This window comes from Trachypithecus francoisi, unplaced genomic scaffold (assembly GCF_009764315.1).
Source record: "Trachypithecus francoisi isolate TF-2019V2 unplaced genomic scaffold, Tfra_2.0 Lachesis_group0, whole genome shotgun sequence".
Taxonomy (NCBI): domain Eukaryota; kingdom Metazoa; phylum Chordata; class Mammalia; order Primates; family Cercopithecidae; genus Trachypithecus; species Trachypithecus francoisi.
The window spans coordinates 133,368,106-133,384,674 of record NW_022681453.1 but is presented as its reverse complement, the minus strand read 5'-3'; positions in this window follow the sequence as shown (position 1 = coordinate 133,384,674).

Here is a 16,569-nt window from a genome sequence, read left to right as displayed (position 1 = left end):
TAGATCACTTGAGGCCAGAAGTTCAAGACCAGCCTGGCCAACATGGCGAAATTCCATCTCTACAAAAAGTACAAAAATTACCCTGTAATCCCAGCTACTTGGGAGGCTGAGACACAAGAACCACTTGAACGGGGAAGCAGAGGTTGCAGTGAACCAAGATTAGGCCACTGCCCTCGAGCCTGGATGACAGTGCAAGACTCTGTCTCAAAAAAAAAAAAAAGAAAAGAAAAGAAAAAGAAAGCTATATGCATGGAACTGGCGACTTATGAGCCTTTCTATAGTGGAATGAAGCCAGCAGGTAGAAAGAAACTCAGATAAAATACAGAACCCCAAAGGTGTTTGTTTGAGCCTGTACCAATTTGGATTCTTTGAGATGAAAGTAGCAGATACTGAACTCAAACCATGAATAAAATAAAAATAAAATCCTAAGAAAATTAAATGCCTCACACAACCTGAAATAAACTGGGTTCCAGGGCTGTCTAATACAGCCACTGAAGGATGTCACCAAAGACCTGGGTTTTTTCCCATCACTCTGCCCTAATATTTGGATATTATGATTGGCTTAGTCTAATCAGTGGAGTAGAACGTTAATGGACATGCAAGAGTTAGACAGGCAAAGACAGTGAGTATAACCAACATAGCCCCGAGCTGTGTTACGGAATCATTCACAAAGATCTCCATAGATTCCAGGGACTATCCTGGAAAATCTGTCGTTCAACTCTTCACTTGATCCTATGACTCCTCTAGTATCTTTCCTTTTATTCTCTCTGTCTCTCCACTTGCATTGGGTTGCTATTCATTGTCATCAGAGTCCCAATATCAAAGTATACCTTGGAGTATCTCATTTTTTGCCACCAGTTTCCATTCACCCTTTAGTTAACCACAACCCTATTCTCCTTCCCAATCTTCAGCCCATGGCTTCAGCTGGGGTCCTATCCTTGGTTCAAAGATAGAGCATGTAACCTAGACCTAAGCTTGTCAGCACGTCATCTTCTCTCCCCAACCAGTACAATGTTTGGTTGAGAAATGGGCACATGGCCTGGTTAGAGCTAGTGATGCATTATTAAGCTTTTGCCAGTAATCCCAGGAAAGAACTGGGAAAGCTATTCTGCCACACCAATCAGAGCCATTCAGAAATTCTCTATTTTCCATTAGACATGAGCCAGAGAGGTAGCACAGTAGCTGCTAGGAATCATCTTGCAACCACAACAGTAAAGCCTGTCTGAGAATGGCATCAACCCAGAAAGAGAAGACCTAGGTCCTGAGCCCCTAGCCCCTGGCCACTGGCCCTTGTTGTGCCTATCGATGCCTCTTTCTTTGTTTAAGTCATATGGAGGCAGAATTTTCAGCATGTACAAAGACAAGAGTTACAACCAAGAAGTTCTTTTCCCCATCTCTCTTGTGGCAATTAGATAGTATGCTTTTTGAAAGCAGAGACTAGATCTTGTCTGCAGTTGCATTTCTCCACAGTCATATTGGTGCTCAGCACACAGTAGGCACTGAAGCAGAATTTCTTGGATGAACTTGAGGCGGACTCCAGAAGGCATTTCTAATCAGGCCCCAGAGCTTGGGGTAGCTAGGAGAACCCTTGTGCCTTCCCTGGGCAGTTACTGATGCAAGGCCAGGACGCTTCCTCTGGGTCATCATCAGAGATGCACAGGTTTTGGTAATGAGGGAAGCTCAGTGTGGGTTATCAATGAGTGTTAAACTTGAAGATTCCAGTTGCACCTATAGAGGCCAGGTTCACCCATCTGAATTCCCACACTCACTGAAAATAGGCCTTGAAAGGCGGAAGTTTTCACAAGAGCTATTGATTTTGCAGCTAAGCAGGAGGACTTTCTTATATGTTTTGCATAGGAGCTCAATATTAAACCCAAAGTCAAGGACCCCACGACTGCCATGCACCTTGTTTGCCAGACCCTGTCAGGATTCCCACATTCCAGTAGATCTTCATTTCTGGCAGAACCTGGGGCTTAGAGCAGAGAGAGAAGTCCTGGAACAACTTGAGTTTCCTCCAAGACCAAAGGACAATATCACATCCCTCTCCTTTGGGCTCTGGCCTAAGACTCCTGTAGCCCATGTGTAGGAGGCTCTGGGGGCCTCTCGATTCCCAACGTGTCTCTCACCCATCAGAAATGTTTGACATAGGGAACTTTACTTTCTAAGAACAAACTAGCCTGGAAAGGAGTTCTGGGGCTGTTCTTTCAGGGGAGAGATGTTTAACTGATTATTTTTTTGAGAGAGAGGTTCATGCCTTGTCCTTGGACAGCATTGCAGCATTGCAGGGCCCTGAGTTGCTTTAATTTTGACTCAGCTACCAACAGGTGAGTCAGCTTAATGATATCAATGTAATAACTGAGATGATGAAAGAAGAAGTGATTAACCTGCAGCAGTCTTGCTGGTTAATATTAGAGCTGACCAATTCCTCAGGCCCTCTATCTCCCAGTTCTGCAGACACCACTGTTAATAGGAGATCATCAGAATCTAGCTAAAAAGTATGCTCATCACATCACCCTAAGTTACTCTGGAGACATTTAGACCCTTCACAACCTAGACCCTTGCCTCCCTCCAGCCCCATCTCTCATCATGATTCATCTCTCAGCTAATGTTCCAGTGATAACTGTTTTGGAGCTGATCACTTAAAGCAAGCCGCATCTCTCTTCTATGCCTTTGTTTATACTGTTCCTTTGCCCAGATTATCTTTCAACCTGTATCCTATTCATATCTCTATCTATCCAAAGCCCTCTCATCTTTCAAAGCCCAGCTCATATATCATCTTCTCTATCAATATCTCTATCTTTCTTCAACTGATTCCCTTCCCTACACCACCATAATCTTTCAGTTCTGAATGTTAATGGTAGCTTGAAGCTCTATTGGTTATACTCACTGCCTTTGTCCATCTAACCCCTATACAACCTTTAATATTCAGTTCAGTTTTCACCTCCTCCAAGAAACCTACCCTGTTGCTCCCAGCCTTAGCTGAGAACCCCATCAAGGTTCATGCCTTGCGTGTGTGTGTGTGTGTGTGTGTGTTCCTCACTAAGCTGTGAGGACATCCATGGCAGGGACAGAGTCTCACAATTATGCTTATCTCTCCAGAACCTAACAGAAGTCTGCCACATAATGGGGATAACCCTTGGGAGCTCAATTGAGCCAAAAATCCTTGCCAGTTGAGACATCTTCTCAGAGATAACATATTTGTAGGGAGCAGTTACCTGTGGCCAACAAGGAGATGTTTATCCAGGACCCATTACCCAGTGCACTGCTTTATTCTGGAGATTAAAGAGAGCAAGCCTGAAGCCAGGCACAGTGTCTCACTCTTGTAATTCCAGCACTTTGGGAGGCCGAGGTGGGTAGATCACCTGAGGTCAGGAGTTTGAGACCAGCCTGACCAATATGGTGAAATCCCATCTCTATTAAAAATACAAAAATTAGCTAGGCATGGTGGTGCGTGCCTATGATCCCAGCTACTCAGGAGGCTGAGACAGAAGAATTGCTTGAACCCGGGAGGCGGAGGTTACAGTGAGCCGAGATTGCGCCACTGCACTCCAGCAGTATGACAGAGTCATACTTTGTCTCAGAAAAAAAAAAAGAAAAAGAAAAGAAAGAAAAGAAAAGAAAGAAAGCCTGGGCAACATGGTGAAACCCCTTCTTTACTAAAAGTAAATAAAATTAGCCAGCCAAGTGTGGTGGTGTGCGCCTGTGGTCCCAGCTACTCCAGAGGCTGAGGTGGGAGGATCTCTTGAGCCTGGGAGGTGGAGGTTGCAGTGAGCCGAGATTGCACCACTGTACTCTAGCCTGGATGACAGAAAAGACCCTGTCTCAAAAATATTAAAAATAAAAATAAAGAAAGCAGAACCAGTCAACCTGACACAGCCAAAAACTGAGCAGGTGTCTCCCTGGTATCAACGGAGATTGCCCCATCTGCTTTCAAAAATTCAGATAAAGTAACAGACACTGAACAAGGCACTTGATGTGGTATAGAAGACACATAATTATAAATAAGGCATTGTTCTGTCCCCAAGGTCCCCTCGTGGCAGACACAAATGAGTGCAGTACATAAGTCCCATGGATGAGCTTGAGACATCAGCTTTGCCTGGAAGAGTTGAGCGAAGCCTCACAGAAGAAGCGATATTTGACTTGGGTCCTCGAGGATGAGGAAGAATCTATTAGGCAAAGATGGGAACTAGGGGAGGATAATCTAGGCTGAGGGACCAGTCTGTGCAAAGGCTCACAGACTGGTATGGACATGGCATGTCTGGGGGATGGCACATATCTAGCCGGTAGGTGCCAGAGGCTTCGTGGAAGGTGAAGGAAGAAACAAGGGCAGAAGTGGAGCTTGGGACCTGCTTGTGGGGAGCCTTGAGCATTGTGCTAAAAGATAAGGCTCTTATTTGACAAGCACTGGGGAGCCTTGAATGTTTCCAAGCATAAGAATAGAAAAACTGGCAGCAGTGCTCAGGACAGACAAGAGGGGCAAGGAGGCATATCAGAGAGTATTGCTATAGTTGGTGAGGATGATAAGGATCAGGACAGGGTGCTGTGCTAGAGCAGAGGACAGCGCATGGCTTGAGAGATGTTGTGGGGGTGGAACCGCAAGGAGCCAAGCCTGTTCAGCATCCCAAATCCTTCCAGCACTACCCACATGGCCCCTATTCCCCAGCTCCCCAGCACATCCTTCTTCCCTCCTTGGCTGTTAAACCCTAAGGCAAGGAGATTCCAAATGCTGACTACATCTTCCTTGGCCCATCTCAGCTTTTGGCAAATAAATTGGTGCCATTCCCCAAAAAGCTTTTCTTGAACTTCATAAAGTTAGCAAAGAGGAGAAGTGTTAACAGTATGATCTGTTGAGTACCAAATTCTAATCCCAGCCCTAACACTAACCCAGCTTTTTCACTCCCTGAAGTCCTGCCAAAATCAAAAGAGAGGGTCTGTGCCAGACACAAGTAATTTCAGCTGAACAAGCACTCCGAGGGTCACAGAGTGCTGTTATGCTCGAAAAATGTTCTGCTGCTTCAGAACTGGCTTTGGGCTGCTGGTGGTGGCGCATGTGGATGACACAGTCAAAGGAGCCTGGAAAGTATTTTTCTTTGGTAAACAAATATTTCAGTGTTGGTGCTGAATTAAATCAGAATCTCCAAGAATACAGGTGTCATTCATTTATTAAAAGAATGGAGGAAGAGAGAAGGCATGATTCTGGACTGGCCCCTTCTAATGAGAATCAAAACTGATTCATCCCCAGCAGCTAGAGAAAAACCAAGGTTTGAGGGAGACAGGCAACACCATTCTTCAATGCTTATTATGCATCTAATTCTTTTTTTTTTTTTTTTTTTTTTTTGAGACGGAGTCTCGCTCTGTCGCCCGGGCTGGAGTGCAGTGGCTGGATCTCAGCTCACTGCAAGCTCCGCCTCCTGGGTTTACGCCATTCTCCTGCCTCAGCCTCCCGAGTAGCTGGGACTACAGGCGCCCACCACCTCGCCCGGCTAGCTTTTTTTTGTATTTTTTTAGTAGAGACGGGGTTTCACCGTGTTAGCCAGGATGGTCTCGATCTCCTGACCTCGTGATCCGCCCATCTTGGCCTCCCAAAGTGCTAGGATTACAGGCTTGAGCCACCGTGCCCGGCCGCATCTAATTCTTTTAAAACACTATTGTTGGCGGGCCGTGGTGGCCTACGCCTGTAATCCCAGCACTTGGGAGGCCAAGGCGGGCAGATCTCTTGAGGCCAGGAGTTTGAGACCTGCCTGGCCAATGTGGTGAAGCCTTGTCTCTACTAAAAACACAAAAATTAGTCGGGCATGATGGCTCATATCTGTAATCCCAGCTATAAAGGAGACTGAGGCAGGGGAATCACTTGAACCCAGGAGGCAGAGGCTGCAGTGAGCCAAGATCACACCATTGCACTCCAGTCTGGGCAACAGAGTGAGACTGTCTCAAAAAAAAAAAAAAATTCATTAAATTCCCAAACGTTTTCAATAAAGCAGCTGGTATTATGCCCATTTCCTAGATGATGAAGCTGAGGTATAGAAAGATAGTCATATGCCCAATGGAATGTGTAAGCAAACTTTGCTCTAGTGATGTTCAGACTGTATAACAACATTCTTATTTTGAGAAGCCAGAGGGAAAAAAATGATGTTGATTCCTGTACATTTATATGGGACTGCAGTTTTCCAAGCACACTCACGTGCATTATTCTCACATCATACTCAGAATGGCTGTGTGAGGAGAATAGTAATATTCCCATTGCAGAGATGGAAGAATTGAGAGTTAGGGAGAAGAAGGGATTTGGCAGCCAGAAACAAGATTTGAACACCGAACTGAGTCCAGACCAAGTTCCTTTTCCACAGAAGAAGGCTCTATTTTTATATGGAAACAAAGCCTTCTATAGCGTTTGATAAAAAGAGAAGGGCATTCTCAGGGGAGAGGGGACCACAAAAAAAAGGTCTTTGGGGAGAACATAAGGTGTATGGTAGAGAGTCTGAAGTCCACACGGCCAGGTTACACTGACACACAGTGGTGTCATCATCACATGCCAGCCTGGGAGCCATACCACCTGGATTTGAACCCAGATTCTGCCTTTTAGCACTCATGCCTCGGTTTCCCCTTCTGTAAGTGGTGCTAATCATAGTACCTGTACCTCCTTCACAGAGAATGTTGTGGAGAGTTAACATAAGAAAAGTACTTAGAAGAGGGCCTATTATTTAAGATAAATAAGCTTAACGAAGGTTTGCTATCATTACTATCATTATTACTACTAACTCTTCCACTAGAGGTCCTGAAAATGGAGCTGGGTTGACAAGGAAGGCCTTAGAATCTTAGGTTACAAAGTTTGAACCCAAAGGAATAAAAGTAAGAGAAGGCCAATTTTAATTGAAACAGGATAAAAGTGTTTAGGACAATGAAACCAGTAGGAGTACGTAGGCCTCCCCTAACACGTCTCCCCATCTGGATTACGGTCCCAGCTAAGGGCTTCCTCCATCATCACACTCACCCCAAGACACTGTTGGTGCCTGTTAATTACCTGCCTCCCCAGCTGGACCATGTCTGTGTTATGGGTGCATCTAGTGTCTAGTGCAGTGTCTGGCACTAAGTGCTCCACAAATGCTCTTCTGATGAATGAAGGCATAGATGAATGGAGTAGAATGATAGTTTAGAAAAGGAAAAGTCTATAGGGAGATCAGCCCAGGGGCAGGCTCTGGGCTAGGATGAAGGCAGACAGAGTGACAGAAAAGTAAGAAATGCAAGAGGCATTTGGAAGAAAGGACAAATAGGAATTTATGAATGACAGACTATGGGAGTTAACGGGAAAGAAAGAGTCGTTGACTGCAAGCCTGGGCTGCTGGATGCTGGCAGTGGACCTATTAAAGATGAGAAGAAAGAAAGAAGTTGGTTTGAGGGAGAAGATTTGCCCTTGACTTTACCCGTGTTGAGCTTTATAGAAGTTACTGGTGGTAGCTCACTTCTGTAATCCCAGCACTTCAGGAGGGCCGAGGCGGGTGGATCACTTGAGGTCATGAGTTCAAGATCAGGCTGACCAACATGGTGAAATCCCGTCTCTACTAAAAATACAAAAATTAGCCAGCTGTGGTGGTGGGGGCCTATAATCCCAGCTACTTGGGAGGTTGAGACAGGAGAATCGCTTGAACCCTGGAGGCAGAGGTTGCAGTGAGCTGAGATCACGCCATTGCACTCCAGCCTAGGAGACAGAGTGAGACTCTGTCTCAGGAAAAAAAAAAAAAAAAAAGTTACTGGTGGTAAATGGGGTAACACAAGGCAGCGTTGGGTGACAGGTGTTGGCTGGAGATGGAGAGTTGAGGAGAACCGATTTGGTAACCTCAAGGAATATCTCTTTTTCTGGAAAAAGGGTAAGAACCAGGATAGTGGTGGAGCTGATCAATCAGAACCATGGAGGAGCCCTAGGGTAGACAGGCTGAAATCAAACACAAGCAAGAAGAGGGAATATTCACCAGGTGTCTTAAAAGAAGAAGGGCAACTCTTAGCCCTTAGGACCATTTGCTCCCTTTTTCCTTTCTTCGTCAATCCACGCTTTGCGCAAGACTTGCCAGTGGAAGAATTGAAACAGAAAGGAAGGCCATTTTATATCAGAAAGCCGATTTAGCTTAAAGTGAAGCATAAGAAGAAGGGCAAGCCATTTCAGTTTTTGTTGCTGTTGTTGTTGTTGGTTTGTTTAGTTTTCTGGAACCATTTTATAATAATCATGGCTATCATGAACCCCTAACTCCTCCTTTCTGAGTTTCTACAGGAAAACTACAACTGCTGGGTTCTCAGGAGGAAGAAATAGGACCATTTCTGCACTTTTCTGCTTCCTGCTGGTAGGTGGGAAATCAGGGAAAAGAAAACTAATGCTCATTCACACTGTGGTACAATGGAAAGAAAATTGGCCTTGGAGTCGAATAATCTTAGGTATGCTCTGCAAGGAATGGGCTGACTCTGCATCTGTCTGGGCTGCTTCCCTCAAACACTGCTGATAGTGATTCTGACCTCAGGAGATGGTTATGATGACTGGATAATGGGGTTAAGTACTTTGCACAATGCAGGTGCTCCAGGCACACTAGCTCCTGGTAAGTCTTGCGGTTTCTCATAGGAACCTCACAGGCCTCTGCTGTCTGCAAGCTTCAGAGGAGCCACAGAAGACAGGCAGGCTAGGAGCTCATCCCCAAGGGAGCTTTCAGATTCATGGTTTCAAAGAATTTTCACTTTATTACACATTAGTTCAGGATTCAGTCTGATTTGACTAAAATGTAAAGACAGGGCCGGGCACGGTGGCTCCTGCCTGTAATCCCAACACTTTGGGAGGCCAAGGAGGGCAGATCACTTGAGTTCAGGAGTTCGAGACCAGCCTGGCCAACATGGCAAAACCCTGTCTCTACTAAAAGTACAAAAATTAACCAGGTATGGTGGCGCAGGCCTGTAATCCCAGCTACTCAGGAGGCTGAGGGAGGAGAATTGCTTGAACCTGGGAGGCAGAGGTTGCAGTGAGCTGAGATTGTGCCACTGCACTCCAGCCTGGGCAACAGAACGAGACTCTGTCCAAAAAAAATAAAATAAAAAACACATAAAGACAACCTCACATATTTGGGGTGGCCAGGGCAGCCTGGCTTCCTAAGCTAATCACAATGTACAGGTTCAAGTTTAACCTCACCTCCAAACAAAATGTCTATTTCTTGACAAAAGAAGGCTCAGAAAGACTAAACTGTCTACCTCATCAGTGGTGTACTCATTTGGAAGGGATCCAAGCATGTTGGAGTCTGGGCCAGCCAAAAGTACCCCAGCCACTTTTGGAGAGCGCAGGCGGAAGTGAGGGCTCTGATTTTCATGTTAAATCCTCATTTGGCCTCGGAAATGTTAAAAATAAACTTTCACCTGCATCTGATTTTCCTCTTTGTTATTGCAGCCATTGTCTGTTTGAACAAAGAGGTAGCAAGAGCCTCTTTGAGCAGTTCATAGAGTTCAAGCCAGAGCCCAAATTGGAGGGACACAGATGTTAATGAACAAGAGGACCAGCAAGAGTGCCACTGGGAATTAAAAACTCCCCTAGGATTTTCAGGTCCCTGATGGCAGGCAGGGAAATTACAGGCCCTATTTTTCTCTGCCAGCAGCCCCCACCTGGCTTTCAGAAGGACTTGGGAGCTGCCTGTGGATTTCCCCCTAAGCAACTTGATATTAAATTGAAATCTAGATAATTCAGCCCCCCCATTACCCCAGCTCTTCTCTCCTGTTTGCTTGTGTTTTGGAGGCTCCATCAGATGTGAGTGGGGTGGGGTTTCCAATAGAATATGAAAAGCACAAACTAGGCACTACAGAATGTGTTGAGTTTAGAGGCAGTGTGTCATTGTAAAAAGATCCTGGGTTTAAGAGCTAGATAAATCTGCCGGGTGCGGTGGCTGACGCCTGTAATCCCAGCATTATGGGAGGCTGAGGTGGGCAGATCACGAGGTCAGGAGATTGAGATCATCCTGGCTAACAGGGTGAAACCCCGTCTCTACTGAAAATACAAAAAAAAAAAAAATTAGCCAGGTGTGGTGGTGGGCGCCTGTACTCCCAGCTACTTGGGAGGCTGAGGCAGGAGGGAGAATGACGTGAACCCAGGAGGTGGAGCTTGCAGTGATCCGAGATTGCACCACTGCACTCCATCCTGGGTGACAGAGCAGGACTCCGTTTCAAAAAAAAAAAAAAAAAAAGCTAGATAAATCTGAGTTCAAACTCATTACTTTTCAGCTGTGTGACCTTGGGCAAGTCACTCGACTCTCTGAGCCTCAGTTTACTTCTCTATAAAATGGGCATTAAAGTACTGTACTAATTAAGGTGATGATAGTTGCTATAATAAACACACACCCTCAAAAATGTCAATTGCCTCTAATATTATGGAAGTGTATTTCTTGTTCACATAAAGTTGAAAACAGGTGTTCCTAATCTATGTATGAGCCACTCTCCTCTAAGAGGGAATTTAGGTGGCTGGGCTGCACCCAGGTCATCAACATGGACATCAATCCAAAGGTGAGGGGAAGATGATGGAGGACTGTGGCAAGTGAAAGAGTTTTATGCCAGGCCTAGAAGTGTCACACACCACTTCCACTCACATGCCAGTGTCTAGAACAGTCCTACAGCTGTAGTTAATTGCAAAAAACACTGAGAAATGAGATCCAGCTGTGTAACAAAGAAGAACAGGAAACAAAATTAGTAAACATCTAGCTAGTCTTTGCCACATCCACCAACTTTTCAGGGAGATAATAGGCTTAAATAAAACAGTGACTATGAGGCTAGGCAGTGGCTCATGCCTGTAATCCCAGCACTTTGGGAGGCTGATGTCAGAGGATCCCTTGAACCCAGGAGCAGCCTGGGAAACATGGTAAAACCCTGCCTCTGCTAAAAAAATAATAATAATAATAAATTACCCGGGCGTGGTGGTGCACACCCATAGTCCCAGCTACTCGGGAGGCTGAGGCTAGAGGATCGCTTGAGTCTGGGGGGTCAAGACTGCAGTGGGCTGTGATCATGCCACTACACTCTAGTGTGGATGACAAAGGAAGACCCTGTCTCCAAAATAAGTACATAAATAAATAAAAATAAAATGATGACTGTGAAACAGTATAGTTTTCAACAAATGTTGGTTACTTGCTTCTTTCTTTTCCCCGTGGCCAATCATTTGCCAGAAGCAATGAGGGAATGCTTTATTTGTAATAATACAGATAAAAGGGGCCTGCCGACAAGCTCCTCAACCCCTTCACCCCACAGCCATCACCCACTCGACTCTCTGAGCCTCAGTTTACTTCTCTATAAAAATGGGCTTAAAAATACTATACTGATTAAGGTGATGATAGCTGTTGTAATAACACCCAATAGTTCCCCACTGCCAAAGAGGAGGACACTGGCATTCTGTGGGTGATCCTTCCTCTCGTGATCACGCAGCCACTCACAATAGCTGCAGCTTCAACAACTCCCAGCCCTTCCACAAAATCAGAGGGTTCAGGAATTAATCCTAAAGTCAGAAAACCACCATTTAGTAATAACTGACACAAGTTACATTTGGGATTTTTTGGGGTTTTTTGTTTGTTTGTGACACAGTCTCGCTCTGTTGCCCAGGCTGGAGTACAGTAACGTGATCTCTGCTCACTGCAACCTCCGCCTCCCAGGTTCAAGTGATTCTCCTGCCTCACTCAGCCTCCCAAGTAGCTGGGATTACAGGCGCCCGCCACCACGCCTGGCTAATCTGTGTATTTTTAGCAGAGACCGGGTTTCACCATGATGGCCAGGCTGGTTTGGAAGGCCTGACCTCAACTGATCCGCCCGCCTCAGCCTCCCAAAGTGCTGAGATTACAGGCATAAGCCACTGCGCCCAGCCACAAGTTACATTTGACTGTCAATGTGTTTCTATTTACATTTATTTTTATTGCCTTTAGGTGGGTCGCATGGTCTCCTGTTGGCACAGTCGCCATCGCTCCCTTCTGTGTTACATCTGGCTTGCTTCCTTCATCTACCAGCCTGGCTCTTGGAAACCTTTGGATTTGATCCCCCAAGACCTCCTGAAGGCTCCCTCGGTTTCCACGCAGGGCTTCCACACTCAACCCCATGACCTCTGTCTTGCCCCCCGTTAGCCACGAGGATCCACGACTTTGCCGGTAGCCTGAGCACACAGTGGCTCTGCTTTCTGCACATGCGCGAATGTTGAGCCCGCCCTCCGCCAAGCACTGCCTTGTCCTCACCCTAGTGTTAGTTTCGTTATTCTCGTGTGTGAGCATCTGGGAGACAGGGTTAACAAGCAATATCCCATGGAAAGTTGTGGTTTCACAGCATATGGGTAGATGGGTTTCACCAACTTTTAGAGTTGATCTTTATACAGTGTTGCACATTAGCATTTATACATTGTTTCCGAGGAGACTATGTCCAAATTCCAAACAACTGAATTCTGAATGAATCTGATGACCCAATCCTTTTACAACTTGAGAAGTCTGCCCTTGTGTGGTCCTGATGGGACTTCAGAGCTGCAAGCATCCCTTGGTTAGGAGGGAGGATCGAAGTCCTAGTGTGGTGAAAAGCTCATGGACTTTGGAGACATACAGACTTAGATTTAAATCCTGACTTCACCACCTGTGTAATACCTGTGTGACTTTGAGCAAGTTACCTAAACTCTGTAAAGTCTATTTCTTTATTTGTAAAATGAGAAGATAATCTTTCTTAGAGTGTTGATATAAGATTCAACGAAAGTGTATGCCTTCAGCTCACAGAGTGGCTAGGACATAGTAAATACTCATAAATAATTATTATATTTGTTATAAGGAAGACAGGACAATCGATAAATAATATTTGTTAAATTTTTAAAATAACTCTTGTTTACATACAAGGTCAACATAAAAGTAACAATTTTTTGTTTGTTTGTTTGTTTGTTTGTTTTGTTTTTTTGAGACCAAATCTTGTTCTATTGCTCAGGCTGGAGTGCAGTGGTGCAACCTCCGCCATCCAGGTTCAAGCGATTCTCATGCCTCAGCCTCCCTAGTAGCTGGGACTACACGCACACACTGCCACACCCGGCTAATTTTTGTATTTTTAGTAGAGATGGGGTTTCATCTCTACTAAAATAGAGATGTTGGCCAGGCTGGTCTCGAGCTCCTGACCTCAAGTGATCTGTCCGTCTCAGCCTCCCTAAGTGCTGGGATTACAGGCATGAGCCACCGCACCTGGCCAAAAGTAACAATTTGTATTATGGGAAACTAGGGGAAAGAAGAAACTTTAGGAAACTAGAAATCAATCAAAATTTTTCCTCAGTGAAAACTTTTATTAACATTTTGGCATTTTCTTCCTTCCAATGTTTTATGTAGTTTACACAGTTGGGATTAAGCTAGATATAATGCTGGACATAATCCAATATTTTTCACTTAAAACATAATTTTTCTCAGTAAAAATTCTTTACAAATGCTAGTTCTAAAGAACTTACAATTTAAAGGAATTTTTAAACTTCAATAATTTAATTATCCATTTCTTAAATGCTGAACATTTTGCTTACTTTTATTTTTTTTTTTTGCTCTCATAAAAAAATGCTTTCAAATAAAATCTTCAAAATTATATTTTATCTATATTTGTGTTTATTTACTTAAGATGGTTTCTTAGGAGTTTTGCCAAGTAAAGGGTGTGTACATTTTTAATCCTCTTACAACACTCAGTCGGGTAGCCCCTCAGAAATGCTAGGGCAGCCAAGACGCGGTGGGTCACTCCTGTAATCCCAGCACTTTGGGAGGCCAAGACAGGCGGATCACGAGGTCAGGAGTTTGAGACCAACCTGGCCAACATGGTGAAACGCCGTGTCTACTAAAAATACAAAAATTAACCGGGCGTGGTGGCAGGTGCCTGTAATCCCAGCTACTCGGGAGGCTGAGGCAGGAGAATCACTTGAACCGGGAGTCGGAGCTTGCAGTAAGCTGAGATCGCGCGCCACTGCACTCCAGCCTGGGTGACAGAGTGCAACTCCGTCTTAAAAAAAAAAAGAAGAGAGAGAGAAAGAGAAGAAAGAAAGAAAGAAAGAAAGAAAGAAAGAAGAAAGAAAGAAAGAAAGAGGGAGGGAGGGAGGCAGGAAGGAGAGAGAGAGAGAGAGAAAGAAAGAAAGAAAGAAAGAAGAAAGAAAGGAAGGAAGGAAGGAAGGAAGGAAGGAAGGAAGAAGGAAGGAAGGAAGGAAGAAAGAAAGAAAGAAAGAAAGAAAGAAAGAAAGGAAGGAAGGAAGGAAGGAAGGAAGGAAGGAAGGAAGAAAGAAAGAGAAATGTTATAGCAACTTCTACTCCGAGATGGTTTAAAATTCATGTTATTGCCTTCCTGCTCACTCCCATGAGGAGTCCAAGACAGGACTACATTGCCAGAGTGTTCTGCTCTGTTACTTGGGAGAATGGACAATGTTTGAGGGCCATTCAATGTGCACTTCCTAACAGTGCCCAGTTTCCTTTTAGTGAACCGTCTCTGCCCCTTGTGTAGTCTTGATGGGGCTTCAGAGTTGCAAAGGTCCCTTGGGTCCGAGAGAGGATGACAAGCAGTGTGACCCGCGGAGAAGCCAGCAGCAGGAACACCAGCATCCAGCAAGGTTCGGCCCCAGCTGCCAGGCGGAGAAAGGGCAGGCCCTGTGCTCTGCAGTCCTGGAGCAGGGCCTGGGACCCCTCTACGCAGAAGACTCACCCTCAGCCTGAAGGCCTTTCTCTGCCGTGGAGCGAGCCAGTGCTGGAGCCTTTGGATAATCCCTTGGTCCTCCCTTTCCTTCCCTTAATCTCAAATCCAGCACGGAGAAGTCACTTCACTCCAGAGAAGGTGACCAGCGCATGTCTGTCGAAATGGCCACGGAGGGTAACCGACAAGGCTTTAAGATGCGCCGCATAACTATCTCCTTTGGCTTTATTTCCCAAAAAAGCCCTGGGAAAAATCACCTGGGATGAGGCTGGAGCGATCCTTTCTTTATGCTGGACTCATCCTGCCATCTAGTGGTGGGAGAAGGGCGATGGGAAGAGACAGGACACCTGGCAGCAGGCAGTTAGAGCATGATGAACCTGCAGTCCAGGAGGCCAAGGTCAGGCGACACCGGGAACCGCCCAGGAGGCACCTCAGAGCTTTGGGAGGCATATGAAGGAGGCAAGGGGAGGAATTATGCTCAAGAATAATTATAGCTGTTTCTTGGTTGGGCGCGGTGGCTCACGCCTGTAATCCCAATACTTTGGGAGGCCGAGGCGGGCTGATCACCTGAGGTCGGGAGTTTGAGACCAACCTGACCAACATGGAGAAACCCCATCTCCACTAAAAATACAAAATTAGCTGGGCGTGGCAGCACGCGCCTGCACGCCCACCTACTCGGGAGGCTGAGACAGGAGAGAAATTCTTGAACTCGGGAGGCAGAGGTTGTGGTGAGCCAAGATCGCACCATTGCACTCCAGCCTAGGCAATAAGAGCCTCAAAAAAAAAAAAAAAGAGAGAGAGAGAGAGAATAATTACAGCTGTTTCCTGAGCACTTACTACCTGGCAAAGACGATACAAACTGCCTCTCATGCTTTCGATCTTTTAGTCCTCCCAGCAGTCCCCAGTGAGGATGGGGAGACCAAGCTCAGAAATCAAGTAACTTGACCAAGTTCACACAACTTGTCAGTGGCAGAGGCAATTGAATCCAGGATTATCTGACTTTGTAGCTTGGATTTCTAGGGTCATTTCTGGAATCACAGAGACAGATCTTCTGCATCCTTTCTATTCCATCGCCCACACCCCCAACCCTAATCTACTCTTGGACAACAGAGGGTGCTCTTGTTCACTGACATGCAGGGCCCCATTTCCACCTTCTGTGCCTCTCTTGGGTCTCCAGGTCTCTACTCTGAACAACTGCAAAGGGAATCCTTTCCTTCCCTTGGCCTGGAGACTGTAGGGTAGGAGTGGGAGAGGATAGCGGTGGAATCTTTTGTCCACTATTATTAAATATTAAAATGTCAACAAATATTAAATGTCTCAGACTAATTAGAAGTTATTTTCTCTTCTTTGTTATGTGAGATTGAGGTGCCTAAAGTGCACAGTCTCATTTCAGATCAGCCACTGTAAAGTTTGGTTCTAAATCCTGGAAGGACTTCTCATGCTTTCCAGAAACAATTGTTGGGACTGACCCATGGCTATGCAGCCCTGGCCTGTCTCAGTATTCTTTTTTTCTTTTCTTTCTTCCCTTTTTTTTTTTAAGAGACAGGGAAGGCCGGGCATGGTGGCTCATGCCTGTAATCCCAACACTTTGGGAGGCTGAGGCAGGCAGATCGCTTGAGGCCAGAAATTTGAGACCAGGCTGGGCAACATAGCTAGACCCTGTCCCTACAAAAATACAAAAAGAATTAGCCAGGCATGGTACTGTGTGCCTGTAGTCCCAGCTACTCAGGAGGTGGAGGCAGGAGGATCGCTTGGGCTCAGAAGTTTTAGGCTATAGTGAGCCGTGACTGCACCACTGCACTCCGGCCTGGGTGACAGTGTTAGACCCTGTCTCAAAAAAAAAAAAGAGAGAGAGAGAAGGAAAGTCTCACTCTGTCTGGAATGCAGTGGCATGATCACAGGTCACTG